The sequence below is a fragment of the Ceratotherium simum genome, chromosome 18, assembly GCF_057802395.1.
Source record: "Ceratotherium simum simum isolate JZ-2026a chromosome 18, ASM5780239v1, whole genome shotgun sequence".
In the NCBI taxonomy this organism is placed as follows: Eukaryota; Metazoa; Chordata; class Mammalia; order Perissodactyla; family Rhinocerotidae; genus Ceratotherium; species Ceratotherium simum.
This window is the reverse complement of record NC_141917.1, coordinates 37,759,650-37,776,087: the sequence shown is the minus strand read 5'-3', so window position 1 is coordinate 37,776,087 and position 16,438 is coordinate 37,759,650.

The window sequence follows — 16,438 nt, the reverse complement described above, 5'->3', positions numbered from 1 at the left end:
AAAGATCTCTTAGAAGAAATGGCATTTCAAGTTTGATGCATCATTATGGATGACATTGATAAAGATATCATATATGAGAGAAATAGAAGGTCCAACACAGACTCGTGAGGAATGTTTATAATTAGAAGACTGGAAGAGGAAAAGAAGGAAGAAACGATGATTGGAAAGAGGAGAACTCAAGGAAGCAAGAGAACTAAGGTATTTCACTTCATCCAGTTATTGAAACACTGCTCTTATGCCACGTACTCTGCTAAGCACTGGAAACAGGAGCGAGTCCACACCTCTAAAGCGTTCACAGTTCAGTGGGGAGACCTAATTGAATATCTTTCCCATGGTTAGAAATTTTTAGGTGGAGGAAGTCCTGAACATGTTTTAAAGGAGAGAGTAAAGATCCAGGAAATACTGAGAAAATTATGATATCTTGAAATGTGAGCTGTTTAGTCCATACATTTATTAATACCTAGACAAGTAAAACCTGGCTATTTTGTTGAATTCTTTTTGTTTAAAATTCATTTTACCATGTACAAGTAGAAATGATCTCTAATTGACTACATTGAATATCTACCCTTTGGTTCTGCTTTCTCCATGTTCTCAGGACACAGCAGTTCCTTTGCTGCTGTGGAAGTTGTATGCAGACCTGTTGGGCTGATTGTACTAGCTAGAAGTAACCTTTGAAATTTTGTCATTCAGTGGAGCATGAGGCCATTAAAAATGAATTCACTTGAGACAAGCTGGGAACTACTGGTGAGTTGCATAGGTCAGAACTACTATTGAACTTCATTTTCTTCTATGTTAAAGGGCTTTCTTGTTATACAAACTTGTTGCCACACAAATTGATTTAAAACATAACTCTATTAGCTGAATGTCTACACTTAGTTGACTGAATAATTAAAATTATAAACTTACTGGGGCCGGCCCCGTGGTGTAGCAGTTAAGTGCGCATGCTCCACTGCTGGCGGCCCGGGTTGGGATTCCGGGCACGCCGAGGCACTGCTTGTCAGACCATGCTGTGGCGTGTCTCACATAAAGTGGAGGAAGATGCGCACGGATGTTAGCTCAGGGCCAGTCTTCCTCAGCAAAAAGATGAGGACTGGCATGGATGTTAGCTCAGGGCTGATCTTCCTCAGGAAAAATAAATAAATAAATAAAATTATAAACTTACTACATATCGAGTTTTCTTCCATAAAACATTGCAAATTATTTTCTTCTTCTGAATAGTAATTGATGAAGTGTAGAGAAAGCCTAAGTCTGTCATCAAAAGAATATTACAGACATTTTAGTATGCACTAACTAAGGTTTTATGGGTAAGGATGCTTCTCCCCTTTCAATGTGAAGTCCTATAACGTTTTCAGTATCTCTAATTTTTATTTGAAAATCCTTGTAGTGGCAAAGGTTGCATGCTGTTGGAGCAGACCTCATCGTTGCTTTTAGGAGTTTCTATTCTTAGGCACTGATTACAAGGCTGTAGGCATCTGACCTATGGCATGGCTGGGCTCAGTGGAGGAGTCAAACTCAAACCCAAGACTACCCACTTCTGGTGCAATGCCTCATCTGTGGTTTAAAGTATGTATTATTCCTTACTAATGTAATGTATGTGTCTCCTTTATCATCTGGGGCATTAATTAATATCACATCTATCTTAATAGTTAAATTAAGCAACTCTGAATTCCCCAACCCATCTCTTCTGAAATAGTTTCCTTCCTTCATCAATATCAATCTGGAAGTCTAATGCTGTCACTGTCTTCTTATAAGTGTGATTTGGTGACAAAGTCATGAGGTCTAATTGCCGATCCAACTTCATCTTAGGATGCAGAAGAAAAGGAAAGACCTTTCTTCTGCTGTTAAGCTCAGCTCTGATCTCCTGTGCCCCTCTGACACTACAGGCCTGGACTCCTTGATTCTGAGCTCTTTCCTAAAACAGCTCTTTTCATTTACATACACAAGCACAATATTCCCATAGGGTCAAGGTGGCTGGAACAGGAGGGATTTGTATTGTGTGTAAATCAGCCTTCTCTAGTGACAAATTTGGCTCTGATATTGAGTCTGAGTCACTTGTTCAGAATCCCCTCACTCATGAAGAATTTAGCTTCTATAGCTCCTAGTATCCTTTCTGCCTATGACCTCAGATTAGGTTCACTTCAATTTATCAGAAACATTCCATATTCTATTTCAACATACAATAGTCTGACATTTCACTTTATTCCTTTCCTCCTAGGCCACTTCTTGGTTTCCTATGTAAATCTTTTTATATCTCTTAGCAATCTTTTAGTAGTTTCTTTCAAAAAAAATGTAATGAAGCAAATCAAAAACAAAAACAGCAAAAGAAAATATTGAAACTCCATTCCAGTAGGCATGCAGTGCCATGGAAATATGATATTTGGAATTGCAAGTTGTTTGGGGAATACGGTAAGAATTTGTGCAGTGTTTTAAACATTAAGTCAATCAGTAAAAATGTTCAGCTCATAGAACAATTGAAATTTTGACAATGCATTCATGATAGCAGAATATTTCATATTCTTAAAAGGAAGAAAAGTATGTGAATTCTGTTACAAGTTCCAGGAAACTCACTCTCTCCACCTACTTTTTGGGCACTTGATATAACGTAGGGATGAAAGAAAATTTGAGGCTTAAAAAAGTTACTTTATTAATATCATGATGCATACTTGAATTATTAGAACAAGGTGATGATGCATGCTTCCAGCCTAACTTTGAGCAATGTTTATGTAAGTCAAAAATCCCTTCTTCCATTGGAGCATTTCACTTCCTTCTCTTCTCATTCCAGAATATCAGAATGGATAAGAGCATAAACTGTGGACTCAGACTGCTGGATTTAAATCCCCACCTCCACTACTTATTTCCTACAAAACTTTGGGCCAATTAAACTCAATTTGCCATTCTATAAAATAAGAATAATAAATTTCTCTACCTCATGAAGGTTGCAAAAAATATTTCAGGTAAGGTGTTTAACACAATGGCTCACATAGAACAAAGGCAGAATTGTTTTTACTCATTATTAAAACAACCCCAACTCCCATGACAAGCAATAGGCATAGGAGGAAGGATCTTATAGGTGTTCTGGCTTCTCCCTTCAAGGTTTCCTTTTCATTCTCTGACCTGTCAGCATTTTATAGTTTACAGAAGCATGGAGCTCCTGAGCAGTTTCAGGTTTCCAAATTGCTTTTCCTCAGCAGCTTGATGCCAAGGTCATTTGGTTTCTTTTCCCATGTCCAGTATCAGTAAGTCAGATAAATATCAATAAGGGGGAAAGAAAAAACACAACATCTAAGACAAATTGGAAAGCAAATTATAACTGAGTGGACTTGTTTAATAAATAAAGAAATGCTAGGTAAGAGAGGTTTCCAGTAGTTCTACTAATAAACTACATAGGAAAACATAAAGCAGGGGCTGGCCCCGTGGTGTAGTGGTTAAATGTGCACACTCCGCTGCTGGCGGCCCCGGTTCAGATCCCGGGCGTGCCCCGACGCACCACTTGTCAGATCATGCTGTGGCGGCGTCCCACATAAAGTGGAGGAAGGTAGGCACAGATGTTAGCCCAGGGCCAGTCTTCCTCAGCAAAAAGTGGAGGATTGGCATGGATGTTAGCTCAGGGCTGATCATCCTCTCTCACACACACACACACACACACACACACACACACAAAACCATAAGGCAGTTATGACACAAGTCACTTGCTGCTTAACTCAAAACCCAAACTCGCCCCTGGCCAATTCGAGTCTCAACCTTCCTCATCAGAATCCATGCAATAAGTCAGATAAAATTTGCAGTTCTTCAGAATAATGTAATCTGCAAATGTATTTAATGAGTCGTAAATCATGATTCATATTAAAGCTTAATGTGACACTTGCTAGCAGAGAAATTTAATCAATTTATCATTATTTGAAATGTGTTTATCCTTTGAAATCAAGGGCAGAGTTCGTCTTATAAAATATTGGGCAAATTAGATTGACTGATAGGCTTAAGAGCATATGAAGTCAACAGTTGGAACAGGGCTGAGGAGTCCTGATCATGGCCCTTTTACTCAGTTCTCAAATAACATTTTGCCTATGTCTTTAACTACATAAAGATTCTTTGTGGTTTTGTTTTTGTATAGAAATGTAGCCCAAAGTTTGATTATCTTATTAATCTGTAGACAAAGCTATAAAGATAATTATATTAACTTAAAGATGAAGAATCACTTTAATTTCAACAGACGCCCAAAAGTTCTTATAAGAATTATCAAAGACATGACATTTAGCATCTATTTGGTCAAGATACTGTTCCACATATCCCTTCCTGTTTTTATACTTATGTTAAATAAAAAGCCTATATTTTTATTAAGTATGTACCTTGCCTTGGGTGAATGTAGTTAATTGATCCTAAAATATAATCATCTAGGTTCTCTAAGAGTTATTTGAAGAGCATAAAATAAGCACATTTGAAAGTTGCTTTATTTTCAGAACTAGTGAAATTAATATGAGTATTGTTATAGCAGCCTCTATTTGTCAATTGTGTACAGGGTTCTGGACACTGTATGTCTTAGGTCAGCTTCCCCGGAAGAGACCCTGAGATGAGGATCCTTGTGCCAGTGATTTATTGAGAAAGGGCTCAATAGGTGAATCCACTAAGGGAATGGGGTAAGCAGTGGGTGAAAGTGGGAAGAAGATAACACGGATGCGATTTAGGCAAAGCTCTATGGAGGCCAGCGTCAGCCTGATCCTACAGGAGAAGTCTGGAGAGAAAGTTATGCCTCAGGGTGTATTCTGATTTTAGACCAGGGAGTTGGCACCAGTCAGTCATAGATTAAGGATCTTTTTGAGGAGAATGTGAATTCCCAGGCTTTCCATGCCTTTAATCTGACAAAGCAGCCCCTGTAGCCCACAGACAGTTCTCCACAGTAGGGGGAGGGGCACAAAGAAAGCATAAAAATCCACAGACTTATCCCTCTTCTTTCTATGAGCTAAACATTAAAATCCAAAATTTAGTTGAAGAAACTGAAGAAGTTTAGCGAATTGTTCAAAATCACAGCATAATAAAGGACAGAAGCTGAATTTGAATAATTTTTAATTCTTCACAATGAATGATAATGGTGTCTTAGATTCACAGCAATGAATTGATTCAAGGCACTAAAATAAATGTGGTTTTCAAATACCTCAAAAACATTCATAAAATAGGTGAGAAAGTGATAATATATGACTTAATACATATTATTCCTGACAAAATATTTTCAGAGACATTAAATCCAATTTTTAAAATACTTCCTAATAAAATAAGGTGAGATTACTACAGTTAATTGTGTAGAAATTGTAGGAGAAGAATTTCAGAAGACCCTTAGTTTCAGGATCGTTTTAAGTTAACAATAACTTTTTGTTATGATGTGAAATAATTTACTAAAATATACAAACAATGGTGCCTGGACCTACCATTAGAGATTAACTATCTGGGTTAAAGGGCAAGAGTCCCATTTAAAATACAAATCTTCTGGATGCGGTGCTACTGCTTTAGAGTTTTCAAGGAATTTTCATGAACAGTTTCTCCCTTATTTCCTATAATAATCCTCTGTTATAGGCACTTTTTATTGTTCTTATTTTATACATCAGAAAATTTAGGATCAAAAAGGTTAAGAAAAATTTCCATTGTAGATTCTTAATCTGAGCCCAGGTGTTTTGACCCCAGAGCACCACAGTACCCTATTGCATTGTGGACCAATACTACAAAATGCGTGCACTACATATCTACTACGTTCAGTATGCCACTAGATACCTTCATGTGCCTTGTATCAGAAATTAACAAACCATGCACATTAAAACTGTGTGTGTGTGTGTAGGGGGAAGTTATAGGCCCAGTCAAGAATCTGATAACAGCCAATGATTCTCTCTCCCAAGAAAAATTCACAAATACACACATTTTTCAAATGTAATTTCAGTTGATTTCGTGACGTTTGAGTCCCCAGATTAATAACCTTGTTTTAGAAAACTCTTCAAGTATGAACACCTTAGAGTAGGATGAGTGCGAGACAAATGCCTGAAGAGGTTTAAGCATGTGGTTTACATGTGAGAAACCTAGAGCTCAGGAAAGAGAGAAAGAGGTGTGGAACATGGTGGGAAGTTACCAAGGCTTCATTCTCATGTTCATCTGTGTTCAAGGATGTCCCTGAACAGTCTGCCATTCAGTTTTGGGATGAACTGGTCATGATCTTCTACCTACTCTGACTTGACGTCTTCTGATTTCCCACAATACATTGAGTCTCTGCATTCTGATCATCCTACCATATGTACACGCTTCCCTGTCTCTCCCCTACTCATCACTAGGATCATAGGTATCAGTCAATATTCCAGGAGAAAACCAATGCCATGCTCATATTAGGATAACTCAAGAATTATTTTATTAAGGACCTATTTACAAAGATTTGGGTAGGCTGCAGAGAATCCACAAAGAATAGTGTAGCACCTTAGAGTTAGTAACAGTGGGGCTGTTACTAACTTTATGTCTAAGGGGAGGGTGGAGTAGTTACCAAAACTTGAAAGCAAAGAGTAACATGAAGAGGATTATCTTTAAAATAGCTATGACTTTGGTCCAGGGACACTGTCAACCTGAGATAATCACTCAATACTGGATCCAGGGGAATAAATACTCAGACTTCCCCCTCCTAGACTCTCAGATTTTGTGCATGGGCTCCCCAATTGTCCAGCCGAACCCAGCGTGAAGCATGAGAGAATCCTCTGCTGTAGTTCAATCAGGTCATTCTTCCAACAGAAAGCAACTTAAGCTTGGATCCAATGGGTCATACAGAATATATCCAGCAAAGAAAGCATATGTACACACACACACCACGCCTCTTGCCTCAGTCAAGCCCTGGGATCATCTGCTCAAGACAGAATTCAAGTTGTTCTTCTTTATGAAGTCTTTTCTGATGCCCTGCCCCATGCTGGATCTAAAGCAGGCTTACTCCTACTTCAAGCTAAACCACTACTCTGGCACTTGATCTGCCTTCTACCTGATTTAAAGAATTATTAGTCTTCAGCTTTATCTTCTTTATTGGTTGAAAAGTGTCTTAAATGGAAGTGCTATGTTTTATAGAGTTTTGACTCCTTCCTACCCTCGATAATGTTTGAGTGATAGACAGAGGGCTCTGAGAATTTACTTTTTCTTCTTAAAGTGGGGTATAATTATCAGTAATTTTTTCCTAAAAACATACATTTCATCTTTTTTGTGCTTTAAACTTGCCAGACTAAAAAGCATTTTATCTGGGTTGCTTGGATACTAATGTTTTCTTCTATGCTTTATGAAAAGACTTCGTAATGCCTTTCAAACAATTTGTTCAACCTTTTAATTTTCTCAGGCATGGAAGATCTAGCCAGATGCTTTCTAATTTTGATTTACTTACTGTACCCAAATAAGATTAACACAATACTTTTTCATATATTTATTTTTTCACTCATTTAATACATACTTTAAGATGAGGTATGCATAAAAAATTATAATCAAAGGCAGAAACCATTAAGTAATTATAAAGGGAATAGCACACTGAGATGTTTACTTCTTGTGAAGGAGAGTTTATTTCTTATGGGGGCCTGAGGAAAGGCTTTCCGGGTAGTTGTGCTGAGGAGTGTTCTGACAGAGGCTCTTGAGGTGGTTATGACTAACTTGAGCATCAGTAGAGACAAACTAGGAGATCTACGCCTATCTGTCTTTGCTGATACCAACTTTTTACTCTGGTTGTCCTCTAATTATATTCCTATTTGCTTTCTGCAGATCTGTAGATTGTTCAACTTAGAAAGGACTTAGTTCAACTGATCAGTGATAAAAGTGATATCCAGGGAACAGAATTGGCCCAAGGATAAACAGCCAATTCTAGTCTAGTTCTGTTTAGAAACCAGATCTTTTGCCTCCCAGACTAGAATTCATGTTGCCCACCCACTCGTTTTTCTGGAGATAGCTAGTTAACCTCAAGAAGGCTGAAAGAGGGGTCCTAAAGGCATTGACATTGCAGAAGAATAGAGGAAGTAAACATTTCAGAGAGCTGATGTGAATACATCTACAATTCCGCCTGGTTTCTTGCTACAAAGTAAGATCTACGCAGATTCCAAAAGCAGAGATTCCAATAGAGCTATAAATCATAATAATAAGATTCCTTTTTCCACCCTGGAGGTATGTTTCCAATCTTCTCGTAGATTGAGAATCCAAAAGCTAGAGAAACTGTAAATGAAGAGTAAGATTTAGGGTTGAGTGGACAAGCCAAATATTTAAAAAAGGAAGTGGGCAAGAGCATATTATAGAAGTGGTAATAAAGAGAAACATAAAATATGTGACTTGGCATTGCTCTTAGATGGGAAATGGATGTTCCATCCACGGCAGGGCTTTGGCAAGTATTGAAACATTGTCTTACTTCCTAAACTAGTTGTAGATAATAAGCAATGAAATTATTCATACCATAAAGTCCACACTGTAACTTTCTGGAATGATAGGTTAATGTTTATGAAAGTGGAAAAGGAGGTTGTATATCATATAGGGATACATGTCTTTAATAAAATTTTTCTTCATTTATAACAGAAAGCAGAGCTCTCCCTTTTTCATCAAATCATTGGAATAGCTTTCACTAAAAACTGAATTGGCATTTAACAACATCCTAGTGATCTATAGTACAGATTTATAATGTGAGGTATAATGTTTGATTCAGGAAGTTCTTGAATTCATTTTTAAAAAATTTTATAGTCCATACATTATTCAGATTTTTTAGTTTTTACCTAATATCCTTTTTCTGTCCCAGGATCCCATCCAGGATACCACATTACACTTAGTTGTCATATCTCCTTGGGATCCTCTTCTTGCTTTTATTATTGCTTAGCATAAAATCCTTCTCTGTTGCTTAAATTATTTTCAAATGTTCTTAACTGGAATAAGGAGGATAAACATAGATAAAAAGTGTGAAGATCAGGATGACAAGAACGAAATTACTTATATTTTATATTTGTATTACATCTGCCTCACTAATTCTGTGCCTTGGCTTTCACTTCCTGGTATTTTTAATATGAATTGAATTTACAAATCAATTTCAGTTTCGGGATGCGTTACCATCTTGAAACATAAGAAATCACATGTGAAGAGGCTGTACTGTCCGTGTGAGCCAAGAAGTTCCAAATGAAAGCCTCTCTCTCTGTGTCATGAAAATGCACCTTAACAATGTTCAAGCCTCTTATTGGGATCTGCCAATTACATTTTAGCCTCTGGGCTCGTTTAAAAGCTTCATAGGAAAACAGGCAGCTCTTGCCAACATAGCTAACAAGATAAAATTAATACAAGGCATACATGCAGCACTCTAAAGAACACCATAATTGTGACACAATCAATGTTCAAAGCAAAGATATGCTAGAGGAACTGTAGAATTAAGTGGAGGAATACTTTAATAGAGTTAATTACTTTGGGAGCATCTAGGACCATATATATATCCAATGTGTACAATATATAAAAATGATTTTCTAAGGCTCTAGTGAAGTAGTGAACATAAAGGTGAATTAGACATGATCTCTGTCTTAAAGGAACTTACAGTGTGGTGGAGGGCATTATATATTGTATGCACAAATAATGGACGAGGCAATGTTGTAAAAGAACTGCTAAATGTGAGGGGACTGTAGAGAGGGCCACTGGCAATATTTTCTGAGTGAGAAAGCCACTCTTAAATTCCACCCCAGCCCAGCACTGAGAGCAGAATTGCAAAGCAGGATGGAACAACCAAAATGGAGCCTGCAAGTAAGGGGCATTTTAAAGCCACAGCATATTGCCTGTTAGGAATGAATCTTGCTTCTTTCATAGGTATCAGACCAACAGGTATCTACCAAACATCTTTGATGACTACAGGGCCTGTTAGCTTCGCAATGCAAATGGTAAAGAAAATGACCTATTGGTGGCTGTGTAAGAGAGCAAAGATATATTTCTTGGTCTCTTGGTTTGAAATATTCCTCATTTTTAGTAGTAGTTGATCTTGTAATAGAACTAAATAGCTAGTGAGTGGCCCAATTAGCAATGGCTCCCATTCCTCTGCATGGAATGTCTACTTAAATGTCCCTGCTATTCAAGTTGACAAAGAAAAGACAGACTACGAAGAGTAAGCTATAGTGGCAGTCTCTTTGCAGTGAGAGTGAAATATAGGATTTTAATATCTTTGAACTGTGAGTTAATATATATGTACATCTCCTGAAATCAACAAATTTTCGTGAACTCTAAGCAGCACTGGACTATGTGAGGAACACTATATATAGTGTATACAATGGAACCAGGAAATATGTGGAATTGTATCAGAGAAGCACTTGCTCACTGGAGAAAATACACTAACCTTATTTGCTTACTTACTTTATAGCTCATTGATTCTCTACAGGAAGATGAAATGGAGTGGGGATGAAAGTTGGAGCATATTTGCATACAATCTGGATTGATTTTCCTTATGTAGACATGGCTAAAATTGTTGCAGCTTCATTTTGTAAATGTAGCATTTTGTACTGTACATGTATTTTGTACTGTAAACGTACTTTGTAAATGTAGTTTCTTTTGTAAATGTAAAATAATAAAATTGAAGGCACTATTCCACTGTGGGTTTTTATTTTCATGTAGGCAAAGAAAACCAGCAGATATCTGTTTTAGTCTCAAGTTCTCACAAAATATAAATTCCACAGAATAAATGCAGGGCAATCAAAGTGCTCAAATATAAATATGAGGCCCATGTCGTTCATTCAGAAGAACCTTGAGCTTAGTATGACATTGAATGTGTCAAGACAGGGTTTACCATTAGGTACCTCCATCTGTACACTATATTCTTGTTACAGTTCACTAAATCTTCCTACCAGACATGCTAATACTATTTTATGAAACTTGTGTTGCCTTTTAAGTATACACAATGGTGTGAACCAGGACTGTCAGCAATAGCGATAAGCAATGATGACAGACATCATTGATACAAGGCAGAGAAAGAGAAATAAGAAAGCAGGAGAGGGAAGACTGAACAGGGAAGACTGTGAAGACGGGAGGGGAGAAAACAATACTTACAGTTAGGAGAGTTAACTTGCTGGATTCCTAGATTCAGGTACCCGTCAGCAGCGCCAGTGGTCCAGGAAACAAATACTACTGATTTTGGTACTTAAAACGAAACTCTCTCAAGTCGTAAATACACATTAAAACTTAATAAACAGAATTAATATGCTACTTCCTGTAAAATATTTGCAACAAATCCTTCTGATTAAGAGTAGTACTCTAGTATGAGCTCATACAAACAATAAGAACACCACCAGTAACCCAACAGATGAAGTCGGAAAATGACATGAATAGACACCTATAATGTTTGTAATTTTTTAAACAATTTTTCATCTTACTGACAAATATTTAATTGAATAATAAAGATTTCCCAGGTATGTTGCTAGGCACTGTGGATGTGGAGGTGACCATGATGGGTTTCTTATTCTTGAAGAACATTCAGTTACTTTGTTACAGACAGAAATGTAAACATACAACTTAAAATACAAAGACATTAACAAATCATTGAGAAAAGGCAGGGAAGGGTCTTGGGAGGGGCTTCATAAAAGTTGTTGTCAAGTAATGAAGTAGTCAGTAATAGAAGTGGGTGAATGAGAAGGATATTCCAGATAAATGAGCAATATAACAAAACACAGTTGTTTTAGTGAATGTGAGAGTCTTCTGACTCAACTATAAGTAGTTAATTGCATTAGATTTTTGACTCCCTCCCAGTCTCCTTCTCTGCCTCTGGATATCTATAGATAAGAAGGAAAACCTACCCATGAAAAGAAGGCATATTATACATCTAAATCTTCATTTTTATTTATAACAAAACCATATAATATAGATATTAGAAGGGCTGAATTTTAGAAAAGTGATATTTGAGACAGTTCAGAAATCAGAATAGAAGCCACTTTGGCCCTAATTTTGCCGTAAACTTCAAAATAGTAAAACTACTTCAGTCTGATAGTGCATAATAAAATTGCACATGTTTAGTGATATTTTACAAAACAAAATTTGGATCCTGGAGATTTTTTGAAAAAAAAAATGTCTGTTTACCTATTATACAATTAAGGAATTATTTAATATAACTTAAGTTTCTTAATTGTTATAGAAGATGCAGTGGGACAAATGTTAGAGTTTTGGAGTATGCATAGACACTCCTTCCTAAGAAGTAGTTTCATGATTCTAAAAGGGGTATACAGAGGATATATAGATAATTTCACAAATAATATACCTATACATGCATAGGTTACATATTAATAAATTAAACATCATCTCTGGATACTTTGCTGGCTCACATATCTTCATGGTTCCTTGAAGCTGTGATTAATTACTTCTCTCTCCTCAGTTTTCAAATATAATTATCTTAAATAGCACTTATTTCTGGTTGTTGTGTACTGTGTTGGAGGATAATGGAAATGCAAGTAGGCTGAAATTTCTGTATGAGGTTTTAGGAGACAAAAGGAAGTTTTAAAATGCGATTTTGTTACATTTTGAGGTCAACACTTTTGTTTCCCCCACACAGAGATGTACTTCTGCAATTTAGTAATGAAAGCAATAAAAAATACTCTTCCTTTGTCATTTTACTTGCATTTCTCCTCTACTCCTTCAATTTTTGCAAAAAAGAAAATCACTTATTTTACGTCAATTTAGAATTATATGCTACAAATGTTGTGATCTCTCTCTCATAATATGGGAGGTTTTTCACAATCTGTTTCATTAAGAGCTGATGCTAAACAATGTTTTCATGTCAAGTGATTGTTTACTGGCTACCTGATAAAGAAATCTCCCACCACCTTCTTTATTATTGCTATAAAGTGATAAACATATATCATTATTTTCATTTTTTTTTCTGTATCTTGCTGAGAAGGAACTCATTTCCTAATTACATTAAATCTCCTTCTAATTTGAATCTGTTCTTTAAAGATTGACACAATCCTATGTTATTGAACCTCAACATGTTCAACTTTATTTAGATGTCTTGATGAAAATCTCATATGTTCCTAGTGTAAAAAAATCACTCTGCAAGGGCTTAGCGCCCAAAACGCAAGTTCCTTACTCCATCCCTCCCATTCTGAGTTTCACTATTCATCAGAAAATACTTCCCACCTGTCTAGCCGTTTCCTTAAATATATGCCTCTAAATTTCTAAATATCAAGCTCACAATGATATCTTGATATTATTTTTGTTTTAGATAGTATCTATTGATTTCCCAGTATGGAAGATGGGGCTATAGTTCTTTTATACTACCACCCCAAATAAGTTTTTTTTTTTCATTTTCCCTTAGAATTTTATATCATAATTTTGGTTAGATAACAATTTTAAGTTTACTTTATTAAGATTATGTAACTGTTAATTCACAACTGAACCGATAGCATGTGATGATTTCATTTCCTTTGTTATATTCCTTTGGTATTCTAGGAGTTAATAATTGCCTCTTTTTTATTTGTTCAATTCTCAATTCTTTCTATCATTAATTCATCACCAAACTCTCTGCAATAATGCATATTATCTCTTAATATGTGCTAACAAATTTGGAAATTAATAAATGTCTTTTTTTCTTAAAGATATTCCTCCTGAAGCTCTCTGTCCCCTTGATTTGGTCTAGTATAGATGATCTTTGGGTCTGCTGCATGAGTGTCACCCTGGAATTTCCTTTGTCTCTCTCATGGGTCAGAGCCCTTGTATCCTGGAGCCAGTGCCTTCCACTTTGGTGATTTCTTCCTATTTTTGACAGAGAGTGATCATGATTCCTGACAAAGGATTCAGGGGAAATAACTTTTGAGAACTTGCATGTATAATAAAATACTCATTCAATGCTTTCGAGTAAATGACAGTATGGTTATTTACATAATTTCAATTTGCTTCAGAACTGTGAAAGCATTGTTTCATTGACTTCTAATTTCTGGTGTTGCCGCTAGAGAAATTCAATGCCATTCTGCTTCTTTATTATTTCTAAGGGAATTGATTTTTTTTTTTTCTTTCTGGAAGATCTCAGGGCCATTTAATTGTTTCCAATATTTTAAAATTTCACTATGATATAATGGAGAGTGGATTTTTATATTACTTTAAAAAATAATCTATTCTAAAACTGTTTTATATTTATAGAAAAAGTTTGAGGATAGTACAGAGAATTTCCATATACTCCATACCCAGTTCTTCTATTATTAACATTTTATATTTATATTAGTTATTTTTAATATATAACTAAATATATATAACTATAAATATATAACTAATATAATTAAAAATTATATTTTTAATATATATAATATATAAAAATATAAATATATTTATATTTATATTAGTATGGGACATTTGTTATAACTAATGAATCAATATTGATACTATTATTATTAACTAAATTCTACGTTTCTTTATATTTTTTTGTTTTTACCTAACACCATTTTCTGTGCCAGGATCCTATCCCATTTTGCCTTTAATCTACATATTTAATTCAGTTCCAAAGTTACTTAGATCAGCACCTTTCTGCCACCATCCCCCATTCTCTTAAGTGAGATTGATTCATATATTTGTAATAGAGCTAGACTGTTTTCTCACATTCTGCATTCCATCTGGGATCCCCCAACATTCTGAATACCTTTTTAAAAATTTGCATACGTTAAGATTTATCCTTTGTGCTGTAAACTTCTGTGGGTTTTGACAAATGCACAGTGTCATGTATTCACCATTACAGTAAGATACAAAATAGTTAAACTATCCTAAAAAATCCCGTTTCACTCATTCAACCTTCTTTCTCTGAACCCTTATAAGGATATTCTTTTTACCATTTCTATAATTTTGCCTTTTCCAGAATGTCGTATAATTGAAATCATGTAGTGTGTAGCCTTTTCAGACTGACTTCTTTCCCTTAGCAATATGTATATAAGATTCATCCATGTCTTTTTGTGGCTTGATAACTCATTTATTTTTATTGCTTTTTTATTTGGTTTTATGAACGTACATATTTTGTTTATCCATTCACCTACTGAAGGGCATCTTAGATGCTCTCAATTTCCGGTGATTATGAATGAAGCTGCTCTATAAACATATTTGTATGGGTTTTTGTGTGGGGATAAGTATTTAAATCAATTGGGTAAATACCTAGCAGCATATGATAAAACTATGTTTAGTTCTTTTTTTCCATTTATTTATTAAAGTACAATTGACATACAATATTATTTAAGTTTAAGGTGTGCAACATAGTGATTTGATATTTTTATACATCACAAAATGATTATCATGCTAAGTCTAGTTACCATCTGTGACCATACAATATTATTAAAATATTATTGACTATATTCCGTATGCTGTACATTACATCTCCATGACATTTATTTTATAACTAGAAGTTTTTACCTCTTAATCCTCTTCACCTAGTTAGCCTATCCCCTCACCACCCTCACCTCTGGCAACTACTAGTTTATTCTCTGTATCTGTGAGTCTGTTTCTGATTTGTTATGTTTGTTCATTTGTTTTGTTTTTTAGATTCCATATATAAGTGAAATCTTATGGTATTTTTATTTCTCTGTCTGACTTATTTCACTTAGCATAATACCCTCTAGGTCCCTCCATGTTGTTGCAAATGGGAAGATTTCATTCTTTTTAATGGCTGAGTAATATTCCATTGTATGTATACATATCTAATCTTTATCAATTCATCTATTGATGGACACTTAGGTTGCTTCCATATCTTGACTACTGTAAGTAATACTGCCATGAACATCGGGGTGCATACATCTCTTTGAATTAGTGTTTTCATTTTCTTCAGATAAATATCCCAAAGTGGAATTGCTGGATGGTATAGTAGTTCTATTTTAAATTTTTTGAGGAACCTCCATACTGTTTTCCATAGAGGTTGTACTTATTTACATTTCCACCAACAGTGCACGAGGGTTCCCTTTTCTCCACATCCTCACCAACACTTATTTCTTGTCTTTTTAATAATAGCTGTTCTTACAGGTGTGAGGTGGTATCTCATTGTGGGTTTGATTTGCATTTCTCTGATGATTAGTGATGTTGAGCATCTTTTCAGGTGCCCATTGGCCATCTCTATGTCTTCTTTGGAGAGATATCTATCCAAGTCCTCTGCCCATTTTTAAATCAGATTGTTTGTTTTTTTTGATACTGAGTTGTATTAGTTCTTTATATATTTTGGATATTATATTGGATATATCATTTGCAAATATCTCCTCCCATTCAGTAGGCTGCCTTTTTGTTTGGTTGATGGTTTCCTTTACTGTGCAAAAGCTTTTTAGTTTGATGTAGTCCCATTTTTAAATTTTTGTTATTGTTGCCCTTTCCTGAAGAGATGTATGTAAAAAAGTATTGTTAAGACTGATGTCAAAGAGCTTACTGCCCATATTCTCTTCTAGGAGTTTTATAGTTTCAGGCCTGAAATTTAAGTCTTTATTCCATTTTGAGTTTACATTTG